At 47.0% G+C, this 22,401-nt stretch overlaps 2 long non-coding RNA genes across 5 annotated transcripts in view; one reads left to right on the forward strand and one right to left on the reverse strand.

The window, feature by feature from the left end:
- The first annotated feature begins 24 nt into the window (after positions 1 to 24).
- Positions 25 to 5,237, forward strand: LOC104860211. Its single transcript, XR_779614.2, has 3 exons — positions 25 to 1,619; positions 1,846 to 1,912; positions 4,915 to 5,237. It is a non-coding gene; the product is annotated as an uncharacterized LOC104860211 (long non-coding RNA).
- A 1,837-nt stretch (positions 5,238 to 7,074) lies between these two features.
- LOC104860210 overlaps positions 7,075 to 22,401 on the reverse strand; it is a 29,216-nt gene continuing 13,889 nt past the window's right edge. Inside the window, exons 2-4 of one of the 4 annotated variants that reach the window (XR_004517950.1) lie at positions 21,020 to 21,681; positions 19,063 to 19,161; positions 7,075 to 8,384 (exon numbers count right to left, since the gene is read on the reverse strand). This is a non-coding gene — a long non-coding RNA (uncharacterized LOC104860210). Of the gene's footprint in view, positions 8,385 to 10,867; positions 11,602 to 16,542; positions 17,185 to 18,997; positions 19,162 to 21,019; positions 21,682 to 22,401 lie in introns of those variants that run through there. The other 3 variants (XR_004517951.1, XR_779613.2, XR_779612.2) reach the window with 3 other exon arrangements.

Genomic DNA, 22,401 nt, shown 5'->3' on the forward strand with positions numbered 1-22,401 from the left:
CGCCGGCCTCCAGCCGCGCGCAGACCTGGAGGCCCAGGGTCCCTCCTTCCCAGCGGAGCCGCCTGGAGCCCGAAGCCCCGAGGGGCCTGAGCCTGAGGCTGAGGCAGGGAGCTCTCAGCTGGGATGCGGACTGGCGAGGACTCCTGGCTTCCGCCGGGACCTGCGCCTCAGCTGTCCAACGATGGTGTCGGCTCGAGGCTTCCTTCTCCCTCTAAAGTTCGGCGCCTAAACACTGAGAAGAGTCTGGAATTCAGAAAGCGCCTGTTCACTAACCACTTGTGGATGGTCCCTATGACGGTGCCAGGATGAAATTTTAATAAGACGGACCAGAGAGAAAAATAAAAGCCAACGTGTCATTCAAGAACCCTCGGGTTCGCTCTTCATACACCCTAGATGAAGCACTGTCTGCCGAACTCCCGGCTGTTCTTTAAAGGATGCAGAACGTCCACTGGGACATTGGCAAGACTATAATAACCGTAGTTTATTATCCTAAGTGTGATGAGGGTATCATTTTAAAACAGAAAAGTGCCTAACTGCTGGGTATGGTGGTACACTCCTATAATCTCGGCCAACCCGGAGGTTTATGCAGGAGGCTCACAAGTTCTAGGCCACCCTGGGCAATTTAGGGACGCTTGTTCTCAAATAGCTAGGTGTGGTGGTGCAAGCCTGTAATCCCTGCCCTCTGGAGGCTGAGACAGGGGGATCGTCTCGAGGTAGAGGCCGGCTTGAACTGCACGGCGACACCAAAAACATTTTTTTTGAAAAAGTCATCATCAAATTAAACAACTCCTACGTTGTATTGGATTTGGGGTATGACGACGGAAAGGGGATGTCCCTTAAACAAGAGAGACAACCTGAAACCACGTCTTCGCACTTGCAGCTCCCTTCCCTTGGCATTCACGGTCTTCTCTGTCTCGCTCAGCTTCTAACTCGCTCCCCTTTCCATGCCCTCGCAGCACGTACAGAGTGCGCCTTTGTTCAGTCTAGAGTGTCGCTGCTGTGTGTCTCTGAAACTATTTTCCATGGACTCGCCTGTGATCTTTCTAAAACCAAAACAAGAACAGACTGCGAAAAGGAAACCATGCCCTGATGTGCTGATAACCTTATCTTCCGTCAGTTTCACCGAGAGACAGAATGAAACAGCTCGCGTACACTTGCAAATCTGCTCACAGATTCACTTCCTGTTTCACAACCTAATCTCGGATGGTACCGCGGGCCCACAGTGTGCAGGTCACCGCCAACTCAGATGAAGTCAGATAAAAAGAGCTGGCTTGCTTGTGTGTGTTTCAAAAGGACCTGACAGAGTGAGAAGTCAGAGGGAGGCAACATTGCCTCCAGTTGGTTTTTAAATAACACTGGTAGCATATGTCTGGAGCTCAGCAGATTGTTTTCCGGATTTTGACATTTAGCTGGCGTCTCACAAAGTAGCAGAGAGTTCCAAAAAGTAGCGTTCCAATGTAAACTCCACACATACAGAATGGAGTCTGATTTGTTTGCGCATAATCCTGAAAGCTCTTGGCATGGATGTGGAAGAAATTTCTGTTCAATGTATTTTTGAGTGAAAATGAACTTTGTGAGTTGAATGAAATTGTCCTACTTTCCTTCTAATTCTTTCATAGGTAACCTACTTTTCATTGTATATTTCTAAATGCAAGCACCTTAATTTCTCTCTGGCAGCCCTGCTTTGACTAGGCTATGAAGAAACGGGAGTTTGGCAGTTAACTATCAAAATTACAAATGCATACATGCCCAAGCTCCAATTTCACGTCTGGGGATTTATCCCAGACATGTATTTCCGCTAAATGATACGGTGTTTTGTTTGTGTTCTTGTTTTTTCTGAGACAGGAGCTCTCTATGTAGGTCAAGCTGGCCTTGGATGGATCATGGTCTGGAACCCCCCGCCCCCCAAACTGTGAGTCAAAGTAAACTTTTCATATGTTCATTATCTCAGGCATTTTGTTACACAAACACATAACAAGCTTTTCAAGAATAACCAGTTTTGGTGACACAGGCCTGTGATCCCAGGACTCCGCGAAGCTGAGGCAGGATGACTGCACATTGGAGGCTAGGCAACTTATTAAATTAGTAAAACACTGTCTCAAAATAAAAAAATAAAAAGGGCTGAAGATGTAGCTCAGTTGGAAGGCCCTGGGTTCAATCCCCAAGATGGAAAAAAAATTGCTGAAGATTGGAACAACCTAAACACCCATCAACAGGACCCTAATTATGATGCAGGTGTACATTTGAACACCATACAGCTGCTTATCAAAGAAAGAGACTTTTTTATGTTTTAATGTTTAGATTTCCCTAAGCTGGTCATAGTGGTACACACCTGTGATCCTAGCACTCTGGGAGGCTGAGTCAGGAGTCTCGAAAATTCAAACCCAGCTTGAGCAATTTATCAACTAAGTGAAGCCCTGTCAAAAAATAAAAATGAGAGAGGATTGGGGACATAGCTCACTGGGAAAGGACCTGGGTTCAATTCCCAGTTTTGCCAAAAGGGAAAAGAAAGATCTCCCCGATATAAAATAGTGCTGAATAATATCTTAGCTTATGTTTGTGTTAAAAGAGGAGAAACTAGGCCAGGAATTTAGCTCAGGGGTTCTGCTGCCTATCTCACAAGCACAAGGTCCCGTGTTTGATCCGTGGTACCAAATGAATAAATAAATGAGGACAAATGACCTATTATAGAAATTCAGTGGATGAAGACAAAGGAGATGGGCTTTTCACTATTTGTACTTGAACTTTTGGATATTTGAACCATGAGAATAACTTATTCAAAAACAATGTTTGCCAGGCATGGTGGTGCACACCTGTAATCTCAGCATGGGGGAGGCTGAGGCAGGAGGATCACCTTGAGTTCAAGGCCAGCCTGACCTACAAAGTAAGATCATGCTCAAAACACCAAGAAAAAAAAATTAAGTTTAATTTGAAAGTTTTTCTACTATCACTGTTTAGTTATTAAGCTTCATCCATTTTACAAAAGTTGACCTGATTAGAAGCACCAAACTAGTTCACATAGCAGGCAAACTTTTTTAAAATTTGGAATTTTTTTGTCTTTGTTTTTTGAGGCAAGAGTCTCTTGATGTAGTGCAGGCTGGTGTTGAACACACTGTGAAGCCCATGCTGGCCTCAAAAATCTCAGTGACCCTCCTGCCTCAGCCTCCTGAGGCGCACAGTACACACATCCTGATCCTCTATTTTACAAAATAAAATTAGAGTTTTGTGGACCATTTGTCTGCTAATTAAGGTCAAGCATAATATATTTTGGGGGAAACACCAAAGGCATATGTTTCTGTGTGTGTCTTTACGCCCCCACTCTGTAATGCCAACTGTTTCCTGTTTCCATGGGTCACACAGATGCAGTGTGAATCATTTTGCCTAACACATTTCAGGGTTTGTTCATATTGATTTGTGAACTTGATTTCCAGAAAACCCAAAGGAAATTATAATTACCACTACAATAGCAATCACATTTACAGAACTCCATCTCTTTAAGGATTATGCACATTTTCTTGTGAAACTTCACCATTTTTACTATATAAATTTGGGTGACCAGCTTTATTAATTGCCAACCAGAGGGTTTTTTTCCAAAATTATATGGTGCCTAGTTGTGATAAACAGTACACTTTTTCATGCAGTATAAATAATTTTTTTCTTTTGAGACAGTATCTCACTTCATAGCCCAGGCTGGCCTTGAACTTCACTAGGTAGCCTAATAAAAGAAAATTAGCTATTGGCTTTCAAATTTTAACTATAAAATTAGAAAATTAATAACTCATATATATTTTAATTGCTAATTTGTTCTACTTATATCCTTTAAATTAAAAATATGCTTCCTTTAGTTTTATGTTTACCCCAGATATAGGCACTAAGCAGTAATGAGAATTCGTTGTTTAATTCTATTAGCCCTGTGTGGTGGTGCACACCTGTAATCCCAGCACTCAGGAGGCTGAGGCAGGAGGATCACCTCAAGTTCTAGGCCAGCCTGGGCTATGAAGTGAGATACTGTCTCAAAAGAAAAAATTATTTACACTGCATGAAAAAGTGTACTGTTTATCACAACTAGGCAGTAAGTAGTACAGTGTTTATATAAGAGAAACACTGCTAAAACAGAAATACTGTTTCTAGGTTCCTTAATATTGGGAATAAGGCAAAGAAATCTGCTACCAATCCTAGTCCACCCAGTACTGAAGGTTCTAATAAGTATCTAGTAAATTGTAGAGAAAACTTCATGTAAATGTATATATTATGGTACCGTAGATAAAACATAAACAAATCCTATTATTAAAATCCATGCTGGATGGTGCACACCTGTAACCCCAGCACTCTGGAGGCTGAGGCCAGCTGGGGCTACATAGCAAGAGCCCATCTGAAAAGAAGTAAGAGCTTTGATTGCTGCTGCCAGGATGGAGAAAAGGTTAAACGAAATGATGTATCTTAGCCGTTCTGGTCAGGGCACAGCCTCTGTTTTGTAGTGTGTCCTTGATTTGGCTTTAGAAAAAGACCACAAGGGAAACTGATGAGAAATAATCTGAGAAGCAGCAGCTAAGACAGCGCCAGGGGCAAAGCTGGCGAATGGTACGGCAGGTGGTCAGTAAATGATAGAGCTGAAATTCTATGGAGACTTTTCAACTTCTAGTAAAAGGACAGCTTGTTAGAAAGTACAGGACATGCCGGGCGTGGTGGCGCACGCCTGCAATCCCAGCACTCGGGAGGCTGAGGCAGGAGGATCGCTGTGCGTTCGAGACCAGCCTGGGCTACATAGCGAGTTCCGGGTCAGTCTCAACTACATAGTGAGACCCTGTCTCAAAAGAACCAAAAAAAAAAAAAGCAAGTAGAGGACAGTAGGCCTTTACAGGATCGTGCAGGTAGGAAGGTAAAATATGCTGCTGCTTTCCTGAGTTCCTCCAGACGCCAACCTCGAAGCAAGGATCAGAATGCAAGACGTATGTACCCGGTGGTGAAGAAAGACAGCTACAGCCGGGGCAGTGGAGAGGAGAGAAGCGGGTGTCCAGGTGTCGGGGGTGCAACCCACCCACGGGTATCCGGAGCTTCAGCCCTACGAAAACTCTGGGTACGGGGAGTGGTAACCTCGCTTCTATTTTCAAATAAAACTTAGTAGCACAAAGCTGAAATACACACTGACCTTGTGGGTAGCACACATGTGCAGGACGGAACCAGCATCCTAACTGTATTTCTCTAGAACTGCTGAGTGATTTCTCCAGCTCCGCAGTACCAGGGGTGTTTATGCGCCTTTCAGCTTCAGCTTGTGAGCTGTCTGCTGTGCACAATGTATGTCCTGCCAACTCACCCTACGATTCAATAAAATGGAGCTGCAGGTGGTGGCGCCTGCTGTAATCCCAGCACTCTAGAGGCTGAGGCCAGCCTGGGCGATATAGTGAGACCTTGTCCCAAAACGAAACAATGACAACACAGTATCAGAATTTTAAAATGCACATTCTCATTTTATTATTTATTTGTTTATTTATTTATTTATTGGATATAGGGACTCACTATGTAGTTCAGCCTGGCCTTGAACTCACTATATAGCCCAGGCTGGCCTCAAACTCAAGGGGATCCTCCTGCCTCAGCCTCCCGAGTGCTGGAATTACAGGTGTGCCCACCACACCCGGCTGTACTGTCACCTTTATGAGTATATAAAGCATACCTTTCATTTCCCAGTATCAGTCCAAATGACTCCAAAACTGTGAGATCAACTCCAAGTCAGATAGATGTACAGCAATCTGTAGACTATCCAAATAGCTGAGACTCAAAACAAATAAATCAATATTTAAAAAGGGAAGAGCTGTTGGCATTCGGCTGGCCTGCAGCTCAGGCACACATCTCTCACTCGGTCTGGCGTCCTGGCTCAGGAGGCTGGCTTTTCTCTCCCGTCCTTCCTTGTGCCGAGGCTGGTTCCTAGCTCCTGCACGGGGTAGGCTCCCTCGCTCTGTGGCTTCAGTGGGTGGGAGGTCAGAGCACTGCTTACCCTACTCCCACCCCTGCCGGTTCCCCTGCGGTCTCCGTTCCTCAGTAACTCTGGTCCCCTTCAGGGCTCCCGACTCCCCGGGCACCTGCGCCTCTGAGGACTCTCACCCTCCTGCTTCTGTTCGCTTCAGCTGGGTAGACTTTGCCTGGCTTACGCACTTCCTTAAGGATTTTTATTTTATATTTTGCTGTGGTGGGATTCAACCCAAGGCCTTCACACCAAACTACATTCCCAGCTTTTTTTTTTTGGTACTGGGGATCAAACTTGGGTCCTTGCAAGGCAGGCAGCGGAACCACTGAACTAAGTCCCCAGCACTTTTAATTTTGAGACAGTCTCTTGCTAAACGGCCCAGGCCAGGCTCAGACTTGCATTCCACCTGCCTTAGCCTCCCACAGTGCTGGGACCACTGACATACACTGCCACGCCCAGTTTATTGTTTTCTGGACAAGGAACAGTTCAGAAGCAGGACAGGCCTTTGATAAATGTTTATACAACCAAGATGAGAAGGATTCCAAGGATTACTTTAGCAAAGAAGCAATAGCCAATGTCAGCAAAAATTCACAAGGAGAAAAAAAAATAGTAGAGCCAGGCATGGTAGCACACACCTGTAATTCCAGAGGCTGAGGCAGGAGGGTCCTCAAGAGTTTCAGGCCAGCCTGAAGTTCAAGACCAGCTCGAACTACATAGCAAGATCCTGTCTCCAAAAAAAAGGTGGAGATAGGGGAGATATATTTGAAAACAAGAAGAAGAGTTGGGCATGGTGGCTCACATCCACAATCCCAGTTACTTGGGAGGATCACACGTTTGAAGAAGACAGTTTGGAACAAGGCTTACATGGAGGACTCCGTCTGGGCTCTCACTCTGGTCCACTGATGCCAAGGAAGAGGGGAAACACTCAGTTTCCATGGATTGGGTGCAGACCACAGCTCCTGGGTCAGGTTTGGGTGGCAAAACCAGCTTTCTAAAGCAGTGATTTAGCCAGAGGGGTCAGTTCTGGTCCATGGGATAAATTTGGTGTTTTATTTTGTTGAGACTGAGGTCTTGCTCTGCAGTTCAGCTTGGCCTTGAGCTTGTGGCGATCCTCCTGCCTCAGCCTCAGAGTGCTGCGTTTACAGGCGTGTGCCAGCACGCCTAGCTCAGGATGGGCTAGATTTGGAAGGATGTCGGATCCTCATGGGAACTGGCACAGCCTGGAGGGAGTGCACAATCCGACCTTTCCTGCACTGTTAATAGACTTGTTCCTTCAACTCTCAGCCCACTGGAGCCCCAGAGGGGTCTGGAGTCCCTCGGCTGTGTGGGCCTGCTGTGTGTGGCTGTCATTCTTAGAAACGGAGGGGCCGTCCAAGGAGGCAGTAATTTATAATAGAATAGGCCCTGCTCAGACAAGGATGAGGATCCTAAGGGGGTGCCGCTGGGGTCATTAACTGGAGAACGACGGGGGGATTTGTTAAGCACCCCAGTGGGAGGAGGGCGTGGTCCTCCCACCTTCTGGGAAGTTAGACAGCTATGTGTCCAGCGCCCTCTGTCTTCACTGCCCTGAGCGGAGGAGGCACCTGTCAGGGCAGACACATTCTGGAAGTTGCGGGTATATGTTTGGTGAGATTGTAAAACCAAAGAATGGTATTAAGATAGTAAGAAGAGTGGGGTAACATCATCCTGATAGATGGGCGAAGTTAAAGGAATACCAGGGGTGAAGAGTAGAAGAACCTCACCAAGGAGGCCAGGGATTTAGCTCTGGCACCACAGCTGCCTTGCAAGCGCAAGGTCCTGAGTTCCATCTCCAGTACCAAAAAGAAAAACAAAAGAAGAACCTCACCGAGTTGTCCACTCAGGGGTGTGATATAGTGGGTCTTTCCTGTTATAGCAGGGATCCTGTAAGGCTTTAATGGAACCAGGGACTCACAGGTGGTGATGTTTAGCACGCACAAGTTAGTGCTTTGACTGTAACTCAGTCTTATGATTTTCTTTTTTTAACTGTACCATGGGGTTGTTGCATTTAGGGACAGAGCATGACAGGGTGATTCTTTAAGTAGGTAAGAAAAAAAACGGCACATTTGGTGTGAGAAGGATACAGACAAACTCAGCAGGTAGCATCTTAAGGTCTGTGAAAGGGGACACGAGGAGAGATTGGTTATGAGGACAACTGCAACAGTGTCCCTCGACAAGGAATCTCTGGACAAGACGTGGCAGAGCCGGCCCCTGGCAGGTTGCTGGTGGAGTGGCAGTGCTGAGCCTCCATGCGTCGGGACTTCTTTGGGTAGGAGCAGGGGAGCCTAAAACAGGAGCAGGAGAAGCAGGGATTTTGCTGGCCTGGTCCGGGCCCTTGAGCTGGCTGTCTGTCTCTGCTCTCATCTGCTTCTTTTCCTGGTCATCTGGTTTTGATCAACTTGACCTTAGCATCAGAGATGGAGCGAGAGGTCCACGTGAGAGGAAAGTCAAGCTTTGAGGGGGGGAGAAGTAAGAATCTATGAGTCTCTACGGTTTAATTTAGCTTCACACGGGACAGTTAAGGGTGCCCACCAAAGTCCCTTCCAGTCGGCCTGGAGGAAGTCTTCGAGCTGGTGTCTCATCTAACAACAGTCTTGTGGGAGAGCCTTCATCTCCGGGCAGCACGCTGCCGAAGGAGCCTTCCACAGAGTTAGTGTTATGTTGTAGGATGTTGATGAGCTGCCTGCAGTCTCTGTATTAGTCTGCTTTCCATCACTGTAACAAACACCTGACACTAACCAACTTAAAAAGAGGAAAGGTCATTCTGGCTCAGGGTTTCAGAGGATTCAGCTCACGTTCAGTTGACTTCACTGCTTCTGGACCTGGGCAAGGCAGAACATCATGGTGGGAGCGTGTGGTACAGCAAAGGTACTTACCTCACAGCAGCCAGGAAGCAAAGAGAGAAAGAGGACGGGCCGGGGCCCAGTGTCCCTTCAGCCCCAGGGACCTAACTTTTCTTGCCAGCCCCCCACCCCCACCTATCACTTCTGCCACCTCTCAAGAGTGCACAGGCTGGGTAACAAACCCGTAGCACACAGCCCTCTGGAGGACACTGCAGGTCCAGATCACAGAAGTCTCCTTTCGTGAGCACATGCTGGTGAAGTCCTCTGTCCCGGTGTGTCGGGCAGTTATGATCTCAAAAGAGGATAACGATGTTTTCCTGTAGGAGTGGGGCACAGATTGAGAACTAAGGGAAGGACTTGGGCCATGCAAGCTAAGCTGTGCACATTTTTGCCAGTTGGGTTTTATGGTATCATGGGTTTGTTCCACCAGCCTAGAGGACCGAGGACGAGAGACACAACGGAAATGCTGATACTCGTGGACCAGGTTTTACAAATGTTTTCAACAATTTGCCCCGTAAAACGCCTCCCACAGTCCCTGTGAAGTTCTTGGGGAACCCTTCAGCATGGTATCATCTTTTCTATTATGCTGTTGGCTGCTACAATGGTTGTATCCTAGCAGCAAGAGGAAAACTCCGACCCAACGTGTAAACAGTGACCAAAATATATTTATATCCTTGGGAGGCAGGGAGTGGGAGAAAGTCTAATTGCTACACTTTAAAAGGACTATTTGGCAAGGGAAAATGATCTGCAGAAGCATGAAGTCATTTTCTAGGATTACACTGGTTATGCAGTTTTAAAAGTTGGGATGCTTGGTGAGCAGTGTGGGTCAGGGTTTCCGGTAGTATTGCTTTCCCTGCTGGACAGTCTTGTCAGACTTCCTGCAAATCAGTTGGGCATAAAGGTCAAGACTGGAAAAAATTACATTGAATTAAAAAAATAAAACACACTGCCCCCCCCAAAAGGATAGTATTTTCTCCTGCAGGTGGGTTGGGAGGACGGAATGCCAGTTTGGACCCACCCAGATACATCATTTCATAGCAAATAAGCAGCCATGTTTCTCCCAAGTCCCCCTTCAGCCACGGTGCAGTAGTGTGAGGCTGTTATTAGCACGTGGCACACATCTGGAACCGAGGAGGCGGTGGAACAGCAAAGCCTTTAGAAGTCAGCTCCTGTAGGCCTCGTGACAAGACAGCCACCCTGGGAGCAGCTGGCGTCGTCCATCTAGGCCGGGGAGTGACCATGACTTCAACGGGAGGGAGCCCTTGGCGAGTCCGCCTCCTTTGCTGTCCCTGGCCTGTGCAGAGGAGTAACTCTGGACTTTAGAGATGGCTACCACCCATGGACCCTGAAGGGCATCCAAGGACAAGAACACGGCTTCTTCTTTTACCGGAGATCAAACTCGGGACCTTGCACTTGCGAGGCAGTCGGTGGAATCACCGAGCTAAATCCCCAGCCCTTCTTCTTGTAATTTGTTGTCCCACGGAAGTTAAAAACCTTCTCCCTTCTGGAGTATTCCTAAGTTGTGTGCTACTCCGAGGGCACACAGGCTGCACGAAGGCTGAGCCCCTATCTTTAGCCAGAAGAGAAGGCACGCGCTCGTGAAGGCATGAGATACAGACCTGGCATCTGGAAGGGACCCATCCAGAGAGGCTGTGGCACATCTAGCTAGCTAATGACCACCAGGCTGTCTGAGCTAAGACCCACGTGTAGACCAGGCATAGCCTTAGACAAGGAGCGTTCTTGGAAGTCCGGCCGAGGGGTGAAGAGCTGATCAGCAGAGGCATTTCAGTCACAAGGAATACCATGGTCTAGAAGAGGAAGCAAAGCAGCAGAGTTGGACAGTGTTGTCGTTTGGATATTAAACATCCACCAGAGGCTCAGGGCTAATGGCTTGGTTGCCAGGCTGTGATGTTATTGGGAATGGTGGAAGCTTCCGAGGTTCTAGATCATTCCAGAAGGTTCCAGAAGGTCACCGGGGCATGCCCTGAAGGGAGCACTGAGACTGTGACCCCTTCCTTTTCTCTTTGCCTCCTGGCTGCCATGAAGTGAACAGTCGTCCTTCAGCACACACTCCCCTTCTGATGTGCTGTGCTGCAACAGCGCCAAAGAACATGGACTAAAACACTGAAACCATGAGGTGAAATAAACATCTCTGTCTTTTAAGTTTCTCATTGCAGGTATTTTTTTGTCACAGCAATGAAAATCCAGGCACTTGTCAAAAGCTCCACCTAAGAGTGCATGAAGGGGCCATCTAGATACACTCCACAACCAGTACATGCTTGGGGAAAGACTTTCCAGGTAAAAGCAAAGAGGTTGCCAGTCAGGGCGCGCTAGTATACTGGACAAAGTGCTGCAGAAGTCAACAACTGAAAAGTATGGGCTCTTGGGAGAACACTGGACAACAAGGTATGATCCAATCTCTGCACTCGGTCATTGAGTTCATGTCACACAGGACGGAGAGGTGCAGGGGCTGATGGAGAGTAAAGACAAGTTTCTTAAATATAAAGTTGTAGGTTGCAAGCCAGCCAGGGCCTGAGGATTTGAAGGAGAGAGGATTGCTGGGAGAGAGGACTGGAAAGTGGATTGTTATGATCCACTTGGGCATTAATTGGAGATGCTGAATGGATAAAGCCAGCATCAGTGTTGGAATGAGCTCAGGGGTTCTCGGGCAGTTCCTGGAGAGCAGGACACATAGGTTCCTGAGGTAGGGGGGTGCCCCTGGGTAGGGGCTCATTCTGGAAGGGCAGTCTTCTGGTGGAGTTAATTCTAGCTTCAGCCCTTGGGGAGAAAAAAGATAAGGGTTTGATATGCTTCCAGAAAATGCAACAGAAGATGGATAGAGGCTGAAACAGTGAGTAAGAAACAGAGACTTTCCAAGAAGGGGCCTAGCTGGAAAGCAGGGGGCAGAGCTTTGGGATCTGACATAGGTTTGTCAGCTGCCTTAGCCATCTGGGTCCGTTCAGGGCTCGAGAGGGAACACTGAAGGTGGGGGGATTTAAGGACCTCAGACAGAGCAGCTGCACCATCAGCCAGAGCTCTGACTGGTACATTCCTTATTTTAATATCTAATTCCCTGCTTGGTGGTTTGAAGTAGGGAGATATCCTCTGAATACCCACCAAAGCACCCATAGTTTTGTTTGGAAGGAAAGGGTAAAGCACCCTTGTCAGAATTTAATTGTGACCAGCATTTGTACATAAATTATATTATTTTTTTAAGTGGCCTGTATAGTTAGCGAAAAGTAGGCTTCTTGGTTGTGCGTAGGGGCAGCTGGGGTGTCCTTTACGGTACATTTGTTTGGCAGTTTCCTGCTTGCAATCTGAAACTCAAGCAGCTGTTGTTTGTTTGTTTGTTTGTTAATCTTTTTCTAGGCTCTCTGGTTAGCCCACGAGTCAGTTAGGGAGGCTATTCAGGAGAAATATCTTGCTGCTACTGCGGTCCGTTTACCAGGTGCCGAGCCTCAGGAAGTCCAGGCACAAAGACAGAGCTGGAGGGCCATCGTTCAATTCCTCCATCCCCGAGTTTGTTGAGACGTTTGTTCAAATCTACCAAAGTAACCAAACGAGGTCCACTGTACTTTTTGTAGCGCGGAGGTGTACGGCTTTCCTGTCCCCCTGAGGGGGAAATCGAAGGAACGGCCTTTGGTAGGCTGGCGGTTGTTCTGTGCCAGTTGAAAACCCTCAAGGAAACTTTGCATTTGTCAGCTAACATCTCTTCCCAGGCCAGCCCAGGCCCCAGAAGCATGTGACGGGGGTCCAAGGAGCGCTAGACCAAAACTCTGACCCTCAAAAGAACTATTAGGAAAGGCCCAGGCAGTGAGGAAAGGAGGGGAGTGCTGAGGGAGAGGAGAGGATCTTGGGGAGTGTGGAAGTGGTTGAAGAGCGGATGAAGGTGAGAGAGGAAACAGTGGGGGAGGGGCAGATGACAGCGAGAGGGACTGGTGACAGCGAGCCAGTGGTTTAGTCTTATCGTTAGCACTGTGTGTCTCTTTTCAATGTATTGAGCCACCCATTTAATGGGAAAGTACTGTCTTTGAGATAGGCTACAAGAGATTCTTGAGCTCATTTAAAAGTTTCATGGCAGCCCAGCATGGTAGCACGTGCCTGCAATCCCAGTGCTTGGGAGGCTGAGGCAGGAGGATCCCTTTGAGTTCAAGGATGTCCTGGGCTACATAGTGAGTTCAAGGCCAGCCTGAACTACATAGCAAAATCCTGCCTCAAAAAACAAACAAAAAGCCAACCAACCAAAAAAAACAAACAAAAAAACCCCAAAATACCAACTCAAACGTGTAGTGGGGTATGGTGGTACATACTTGTAATCCCACCACCCTGGGAGGCAGAGGCAGGAGGATTGAGTTCCATCCCAGCCTGGGTAACTTAGTGATTTGGAAAGACCTTGTCTCAAGATGAAAAAGAAAAGCTGGGGATGTAGCTCAGTGATGCCATGCCTACCTGGCAAAGTACAAGGTCCTGAGTTCAATTCCTAGTACCCCTAAAAAATTATCAAAATGAAACAAAAAAAATTTAAAGGGCTGACGATATAGCTCAGTGCAAAGGCCCTGGATTTAATCTCTAGTATGGCATTAATTAATTAGTAATGCCCCCTACTGCCAGGAGTGGTGGTGTATGCTTGTAATCCTAGCACTCAGGAGGCTGAGGTAGGCTTGCTCCAAATTTGAGGCCAGTCTGGGCTACACAGTGAGTTCGAGGCCAGCCTGAACTATCTAGGAAGACCCTGTCTCAAGAAACCAATAATAACAATAATAATGATAATAATGACACCTCCTGATTCCTGAGAGGTTCAGTATTTTCTTTGTTGCAATTGTGCCTACAAACAGAAAAGCTTTGGAATTTCAGAATGCCCTCATGTTAGCCAATAAAGTTTTGGACCAACTTGGGTTCTCCAGGTCCACGGCTCAGGCAGTTACAATTTCCTAAGCCCTAACCTTTGCCACAGAACTAGGTGGAGAGATAGGGGGTGGCCGCTCAGCAAAAGATTCAGAACCCAGCTTCCCCTTCCGCTGGAACTGCCAGGCTTGCACCGCCACACCCGGCACAGGCATCTAAATTACCCTGAGGTCACCCCATTTTTTGCGAGGTTGAGGTTCGTTCTGATGACTCACTGTGCTCCTCAGTAGTGGAGGCTCTAGGGGAGCTGCCACCTCCCCCAAGTGAGGCTTTTACAAGGACCAGAGCTGTGCTAAGCCTCTCCTGCTTCCTCTGCCACACCGCGGGGACGGGATGGGCGTCTCAGCACTGGAAGCGTCCCGGGAAGTAGGTGGCACACACACTGCACCACAAAACCAGCCTCGTACCACAAGCTGCTGGCTGGAACTTAGGGTATCCAGATCTGTTTCCTCAAACTTGAACTTCCAATATATATTTAAAAAAATACTTGGGGCTGGGGATTTAGCTCAGCCGTTTGGTGGCTTGCCTTACAAGCACAAGGACCTGAGTTCAATCCCCGGTACCAAAAAAAAAAAACTTGTTAAAAGTTATCCTTTTTTTCCAACTTTGATATTACTCAGTTTCTAACAGTACAATAAATAACATCTACTTAAGTAGAAAAAAAAGGGTCTTGTGTAGTGGTGCACACCTGTTATCCCAGGAATGTGGGAGGCTGAGACAGGAGGATCCTGGGCAGCTTAGTGATTTAGCTCAAGATTCTGTCTCAAAATAAAAATAAAAAACAGGAAGGACTGGGCATGTAGCTCAGTATGGAGGCCCTATATTCATTCTCCAGTGCTGGGGGGAAGAAAGAAAGACAAGAAGAAGGGGACTTTACCATTCTTTAAATCAATTTTGCATAGTTATTGGAGACATTTTTTAAATTACTTGAGCTTTTAAGGGGGGCAACCCACTTCCAGGCCGCACTGTGGGACAGCTGTTGATATTATCATGACGGTATTAGATAACTGCCATGGCAACGTTAATTGAATCCTCCATCCGTGTCCGGGAACACCAGGCAGCCCCGGAAGCACGGAGGGTGACTCAGTGGGCGGTGCTGCCCTGGCCCTGTGACTCAGGGACACACCACGTTCCGCCTGGCCACTGCCACCTCAGCTGAGCACAAAAACGCAGCCACTACACGACCTGGGGCCGTTCCCACAGAGCAAAGGGCTGGCTTTGTTACATGTTCCCTTAGAGTCTGCTTTTGTTCTTTCTTTTTTTGTTTTGTTTGGTACCAGGGATCAACCTCAGATCCTTGCACTTGTGAGGCAGGTGCAGCAACACTGAGCTAAATCCCTGGCCCGAGAGTCTATTTTCACCAACTTTGAGAAAATCTTTACTTTGTGCTTAATATGGAGCCCTTGTTTCTTTTTCATCTTTTTTGGGGGGCGGGCCTTTGCTGTGAGCTACCTCCCCAGCCCTTTGTTATTTTTGGATTTTGAGACATGGGCTCGCTGAGCCACTAAGTTGGCCAGGCTGGTTTTGAACTTGCGACCCTCCAGCCTCAGCCACGCAGAGGGCTGGAGTTACAGGCCTGCGCCGCCACACCTGGCTCTTTTTGTCTTTTAGTGAAATCAAAACATATTCTTCACTCCCATCTTGGAGATGTACAGTGGGGGCGCGGGAAGCTTTGCTGCACTTCTTGGCATTGTCTCCTGCTTCTGTCTGAAGGCCCGTGGAAGAAGAGAGTGAAACTGATATACTGTGTGGGTCCTCCCGGTGCCACGACAGCCGTGAGAATCAGCAGGCTGTTACCACATTCAAATGCAACGGTGCAGCAAGGCTCCTGTGCTTTGCATATACTGTAAGATCTGAGAAATCCAACGGAACCATTTCTCCAACGTCTGCTGAGTGTCCAGTATGCTAAGTTCAAAACACGGATTTCAATGAAAGGAATAAACACAAACTGGATCACTACCCTAAAAAAAGCACCAGAATTTTTTTGCCGTGTAGAGCTTTCATTGCGTTATTCTGCTTAACACTCTTTAAAAACCATGAGTCCATGTGCCTCTCTCTACAGAAAAAGAGAATTCTGTCTGCAAGTCTAAATATACATCAAATTCTATCTAGGTTCAGGGAAAATAACATAAAAGAAAACAGCAGTTGTGCAATAGTGAAAGATATTGGGGGAAAAAAGAAAAACCCTCACCCTTAGTTTTCACAAATTGGACGTCAGCTTGCCCCCTCAACACGTAGCTTCATCAATACTACTTTCGTTTATTTATCCATCCATCCATCCATCCATTCATTCATTTTGATTTTTGTTTTGTTTTTTTGAGACAGGGTCTCACCGTGTAGTTGAGACTAACCTGGAACTCACTACGTAGCCCAGGCTGGTCTCGAACTCACAGCGATCCTCCTGCCTCAGCCTCCTGAGTGCTGGGCTTATAGGCATGCGCCGCCATGCCCTGATCTCATTTTGATTGAGACAAGGTGTCACTATGTAGCCCAATCTGGCCTTGAACTTGCAACAATCCTCCTGCCTCAGCCTCCTGAGTGCTACGATGGGATTGTGTGTATCACCGGCTCCATTATTAACACCTTATAATTATAGCCAGACATGGTGGTACACACCTGTTATTCCTGTCCTCTAGGATGCTGAGACAGGAAGATCGTCAATTCAAGGCAGCCTGGGCAATTTTGCAGCTTAGTGAGGCCCTATCTCAAAATAAAAAAGGGGGCTGGCAATGTAGCTCAGTGCCAAGGCCCTGGGTGCGATCCCCAGTTCACAAATAATAATAATATTTTTGAACTCTTGACCATTTGAAAGCACCTACGAATAGTTTTCCACAGCTGCACCCAGCCTGCTTTCCCTGTCTTTGCTAAGCTCCTCTGATTATCGCTAGTGAAGTTCCCCTATGCAGTTTGCAGTTATGTCCGGCAGGTTCCCATCCCCTGCACTGAAACAGTTACCTGAATAGGGTAGATTTGCTTTTGCGAGGTGCTTCTCTTAAACCACACAGAGCCCAGAGCCTGTTTCCCTCGTGGCTAACAATTTTATTTTTCTCAGCCATCGGTCAGTGGAGCGAGGCTGTGCACTCTCTGTCAAACTGGTTCCACCTCATTTCGTGACCTTCGCTCCTTGTTTGCAGCGCCCGCTGATAGACCGACCCTGCCCCTCACAAGTGCAGCTCCCCACAGGCTCCGGCTTCACGCCAACCTGCTCTCAGAAGCTCATTTCTCAAACTTTCACATGTATACATTTTGAAGTTTCCATAAATCTATTTTGTGTCACCACAACCTTTTCTATACATAATTTTTAGCCTATTTAAAGTAGTAGATGTTTTACTATCTGCACAGGATAAAGGAGCAGGCATGGCTGAGAGCAGTTTCTAATAAAGGTGATGAGGAAATGCGGAATTCTTTATCTGACGGGGCTCCACAGCTCTTGGTCCTCGGTAGATGACAGAGGCACTAGAAGAAAAAATTTTCCCTTTTTTGCAGTGCTGTGGATTAAACCCAGGGCCCCGACACACAGGGTAGGTTCTTTGCCACACGCAATGCTCCCAGCCCTGGGGAGATTTCTGGGGAGGGTTCGGGACTTCGGGATGCACAGCGTGGCCCCGGCATTGCCTGGCAGTGCCACCTGGCATAGTCATGGAGGTACGGCCACTCACGACCTAGGTCCTCCTCTGTCAAGTGACAGGGTTACGGGCTGGGTAGTTCTAAGACCCACTCAGTCCTAATGTCACAATCATCTCTTTATGGCCTCAAGACAAAGGAAGTCACTTCCCAGTTTATTACTTTTCTGTTCTTTTTTTTTTTTTTTTTTTTTTTTTGTACTGGGGATCAAACTTGGGTCCTCGTGTTTGCAAGGTAGGAGGCGGAACCACTGAGCTCAATCCCTGGCCTTTGGCTTATATTTTAATATGGTATCTACTGTAATAGGTACTGTGCGGTATCTACTGGGTATGGTGGTGCCAATTGTAATTCAAGCACTTTGGAGGCTGAGGCAGGAGGATCATCAAGCGTTCAAGGCCAGGGCTGGGGATCTGGCTCAGTGGTTCCACCACCTGCCTCAAAAGCCAAAGTCCTGAGTTAGATCCCCCATACCAAAAAAGAAAAAAAAAAAGTTCAAGGTCAGCCCAGTCTACATAGTGAGTTCAAGTCCAGCCTGAACTACATAGCAAGACCCTGAGTAAAAAATACAATAATAACAATAATTTACTATAATATAATAATGCTTAAGAGTCTTTTATTTCTCTTATAATTTTTTTTCTATACTGGGGATCAAACTCAGAACCTGGTGCTTATGAGGCAGGCACAGCCCCACTGAGCTAAATCCCTGGCCTTATAGTAACTTCTTTTTTGTTGTCATAGTTTTTGGGGGGGTACCAGGGATCGAACTCAGGACCTTGTGCTTGCAAGACAAGCAGCAGAACCACTGAGCTAAATCTCCCGGGCAATAACTTCTTTTTAGATGCTGAAGATGGAACCTAGGCCCTCGCCCTTGTGAAGCACGCACTGTACTACACCGCTATAACCCAGCACTATTACGTAATCTTTCAACTCTCCCTTAGGTAGGAAGAATTATTATTATCCTGTCTTTGCTTTATATTTTGATAAACTTAGGAAAGTTCCTCAGCTGATGAAATGAGGCCAGCGAGTCATTCCCAGCCTTTGCATCCTATGTGCTGGTCTTCAGCTCGGCCTGGGCAGTGGGGGGCTGTTATTTGGGCCTGGAATGGCTCGGTGGGTCCATCTCCATTTCCAAGCCAGGGAGTCTGTATTTACGTCTCCCACTGGTACTCGCTGTTGTATCCAGAAGGAAAACACACACACACACACACACACACACACACACACACACACTAACCTTGCAGGAAGCAGCTACATAATAAAGGCTGACAACCTACATCTCATTAAATCATTTGAAAACACGAGCCTGGAATGACAGCATCCTGTGGGGTCGTCCTAGTGGCCTCCGCATGTCACCCACGTCACCCACGGGGAGAGGCAGCCCTGTGTTTCGTAAGTCATGTGCTCTGAGTCGTCTGAAGAACGGACGACGATCACAATATCCGATGTTGAAGTGAGTTCTGGGTTAGGTTAAGGTACAGAGCCATAATACGGCCCTGTCCCGTTCCTGTGGCAGACTGAGAAGGCTGTAACAACCCAACCGGGAAGTGGCGGCCGTGCTGGACACAGATGCCCTTGCTCTGCGCAGAGCTTGTGAGCTTTCTATGTAAACACGATAACAAAGACCCCAAGAACGCACAGACAGAGGACAGAGGGGAAATCACAAAAGAGATTTAGTTGTGTAACAAACAATGGGAGGAGAGTCCATCTCACCAGGGATCAAAGCTATGCAAATGAGCACACGGAGAGCCTGCCCCAGGGTGGCCGAGCGCTTTCTCCACTTGGCTGGCGTCTTGGAAGTGGATTTCCGCCCTGTTAACAAGAAAGCAGAAAGTGACACAAGGTAGAATTAAAGCACTTTTATGCTTTTTGAGCTAGTAACTGCCTATGTGAGACTCCATTCTAAGGCAGTCCAACTAGGAAAGATATTTATTTATATGCCCTAAAAAGTTCACTGCACAGCTTTCTGTAAAACAAAAGAAGGAACTAAGTGTCCAATAACTCATTAAAATAATAGGAAAACAATATGGCTCATCCTACCAACGCATTGTGAAGCAATTAATTCATTTTGTTTTTTGTTTTTTGAGACAGAGTCTCACTATGAAGTCCAGGCTGGTCTTGAACTCACTATGTAGCCCAGGCTGGCCTCTAACTCAGGGCAATCCTCCTGCCTCAGCCTCCCACGTGCTGGGATTACAGGTGTGCGCCACCATGCTCATTCTAAAATTATTTTCTGAAGTATTTCTAGTCATATACATGTTATCATGCAGTTTGAGAAACCAGCTAATGAAAACTAGGAAACAGCCATGTGTAAATGAAGAGATTTTTTTAAAGATGAAAAAAACCCACTTATTTTTAGAAAAAGGACTGTGGGAGGTTGACTAAAATGTTAATCGTTGTCCCCACATTGGAACTCTTCCTTTTACTTTTCCATATTTTCAGTATTTTTATACTTACTATTTAGGACACTTACAATGAAGACAAAAATATTCAGACAGAGGGGGAGGAAGGAAAACTTAGCATATTTCGTGATTGACCCCTTTAAAAAGCATAAGCTGACTCGCCTCTCATCACTGTTCTCTTCATCTTTTTGCTTTATGTATATCTTTACCACTATTAAATCATTAATCTCCTTATCAAAACATAAGCAAATGTTCTATCAGTTTTCTTTCTTTTTTTTTGGTACCAGGGATAGAACTTGGGACCTTGTGCTTTTGAGGCAGGCGGCAGAACCACTGAGCTACATCCCCCACTCTAAAATTCTAATCTTCATCTGACAAACTAGAACTTCTCCTTAAAATTTCAATTGAGTAACCATACTGCTATTTTTCAAAGAGAAAATGATTTTTCAGCCAGGCCTGGTGGTTCATGCCTGTAATCCCAGTACTCAGGAGGCTGAGGCAGGAGGATGGTTACGAGTTTGAGGCCAGCCTGGACTATACAGTGAGTTCAAGGCCAGTCTGTGCTATGTAGCAAAATCTTGTCTCAAAAAACAAAATGAAGGAAACAAACAAGCAAAAACCCCCAAAACCAAACAAGAAGAAAATAATTTTTAAAGAACAGTCATAAGGGCTGGGGATTTAGCTCAGTGGTGGTGCTGACTGCCTCGTAAGCTCAAGGTCCCAAGTCTGATACCCAGTCCAAAAAAAAGTCATAAAATGTAGTACTATTTAGTTTTCAATAGGAATACAGTGTCCTTTATCAGGGAGACTTTTTTCTGGTTCTGAGGTTGAATCCAGGGCCTTCCCACCTAAGCTATGTCCCCAGGTCTTCTTCATTTTTTTTCTTTTGAGATAGGGTCTTGTATTTGGCTACATTGTCCAGGCTGGGCTCCAACTTGTGATCCTCCTGCCTCAGTCTCCCTAAGTGCTGGGATGACAGGTGTGCCACTCTCAGAGGAATCTAAAGTTCCTAGAAAATAGAACTCAGAGCAAGAGGGAATGATGGGTAGTTCATAGGGGAAAGTCCTTGACCATAAAGCCTATCAAGAGAGAGATCTGCCGGGGATTTACCTCAGTAGTTCCACTACCTGTCTCGCAAGTACAAGGTCCCAAGTTGGATTCCTGGTACGGGGGCGGGGGGGTAAATCCGTGCGGTAAGGTTGATCTACAGCATACCGCGAATTAAGTGCAGGAGACGCCGAAGCACTGGGCTGTGTTTGACCACGTACCTGAACGCAGGCCCACAGGTGTACGGACCCTCAGGAGTCACGGCGGAGGGAGAAGAGGCCCGCCCCGTCCTCAGGGCTCCTCAGCACTCCCACTTTTCCGCCCGTTAGGAACACGCACCATCTCTCGGGAAGGGAATCTGGTGAACTCTACTTGAATAGCAATGTCCCCCCTCTGTCGGCTGTCCTGTAAGGTGTGCTTCCGAAAACAAAACCAAAAAAGTAGCCAACGGTGCCACTCTTTTTGCTCTCAACTTTGGCAAAATCCAAATGAGCAGCAGGACTCCCTGGGAGGGAGCTGCCAGGTCCCCTGCGATTCTGTGCGGGCTGCTCTGGTCCCCTCTGCTGTCCCCAGGCTGTGGGCTCAGAGCCCTTCACAGGCGCCCGTTGGGTCCACTCATCCTGCGCAGCCTCCGTGGGCTGTCGCCGTCTGATGGGAAAACAGGGATGACTACCAGCTGGGAGATGTGAAGCTCCCGGAGATAAAATGAGGGCGTTTTCCTCCCGGGAGAAAGAGGCACTTATTTCCCTCACGCGTGTTGTAGGGTTCGGAAACAGCAGCTTTCTTCCCTCCCCTGTGGTGTGGGGAAGGGTCTCGCTCTCCACTGCTGAGTGGACGGCAGCACAGTGCTGGAGGAAGAGCGGGGCCTGGTCACCCCGTGATCCTAGAACGAAAAGGACAGAACAAAATACAGCGCTGTGGCTCAGCTGCTTCTCCTTTCACTAGGAAAAAAATGCAGTAAGACACATTTCCTATTTCAGAGTTCTCTAAGAGCACACTTGAGTCATGGAGCAATTCGGGAGTTAGTTCTTAAAACAAGATGTATTCATATTCGCAGTTTAGCACAGTCTTCACAGTGACAGGATGAATGGAACTCCAAAATAATGAGGTGTTTTTCTTTCCTAAGTTGTCGTACAATTTAATAGTGCTGTCACAATTCTTTATATTTGAAAATAAACAAGATAGTCAGCCTCAGCTCTGTGCTGCCAGCTGTATTACAAGAGGGGGAAATGCCGGGTTTGGTGGTGCAGGCTGTGATCCCAGCTACCTGGAAGGCTGGGTGATGTACTGACTTAGTGAGGCCCTATCTCAAAATAAAAAGGGCAGGTGGGTTACTGCAGGGTGCAGGCCCTGAGTTTTGCCCCTACCACCAAATAACAAATAAATAGCTTAGCATCAGTGTGTTTGCCTAGCATGTATGAGGGCCTGGCTTCAATCCACACACACACACACACACACACACACACACACACACACACACACATGAAGTGTATATGGGGGCTCTTTTTCTTAGCCTGTCAGGTTGCTATAAAAAAATTATCATTGCCAGGCATGCTGGGCCATACTTCTAATCCCTGCATTCTGGGAGGCTGAGGCAGGAGAA

Source organism: Fukomys damarensis, unplaced genomic scaffold (genome assembly GCF_012274545.1).
Source record: "Fukomys damarensis isolate Sample0158 unplaced genomic scaffold, DMR_v1.0_HiC HiC_scaffold_19, whole genome shotgun sequence".
NCBI lineage: Eukaryota > Metazoa > Chordata > Mammalia > Rodentia > Bathyergidae > Fukomys > Fukomys damarensis.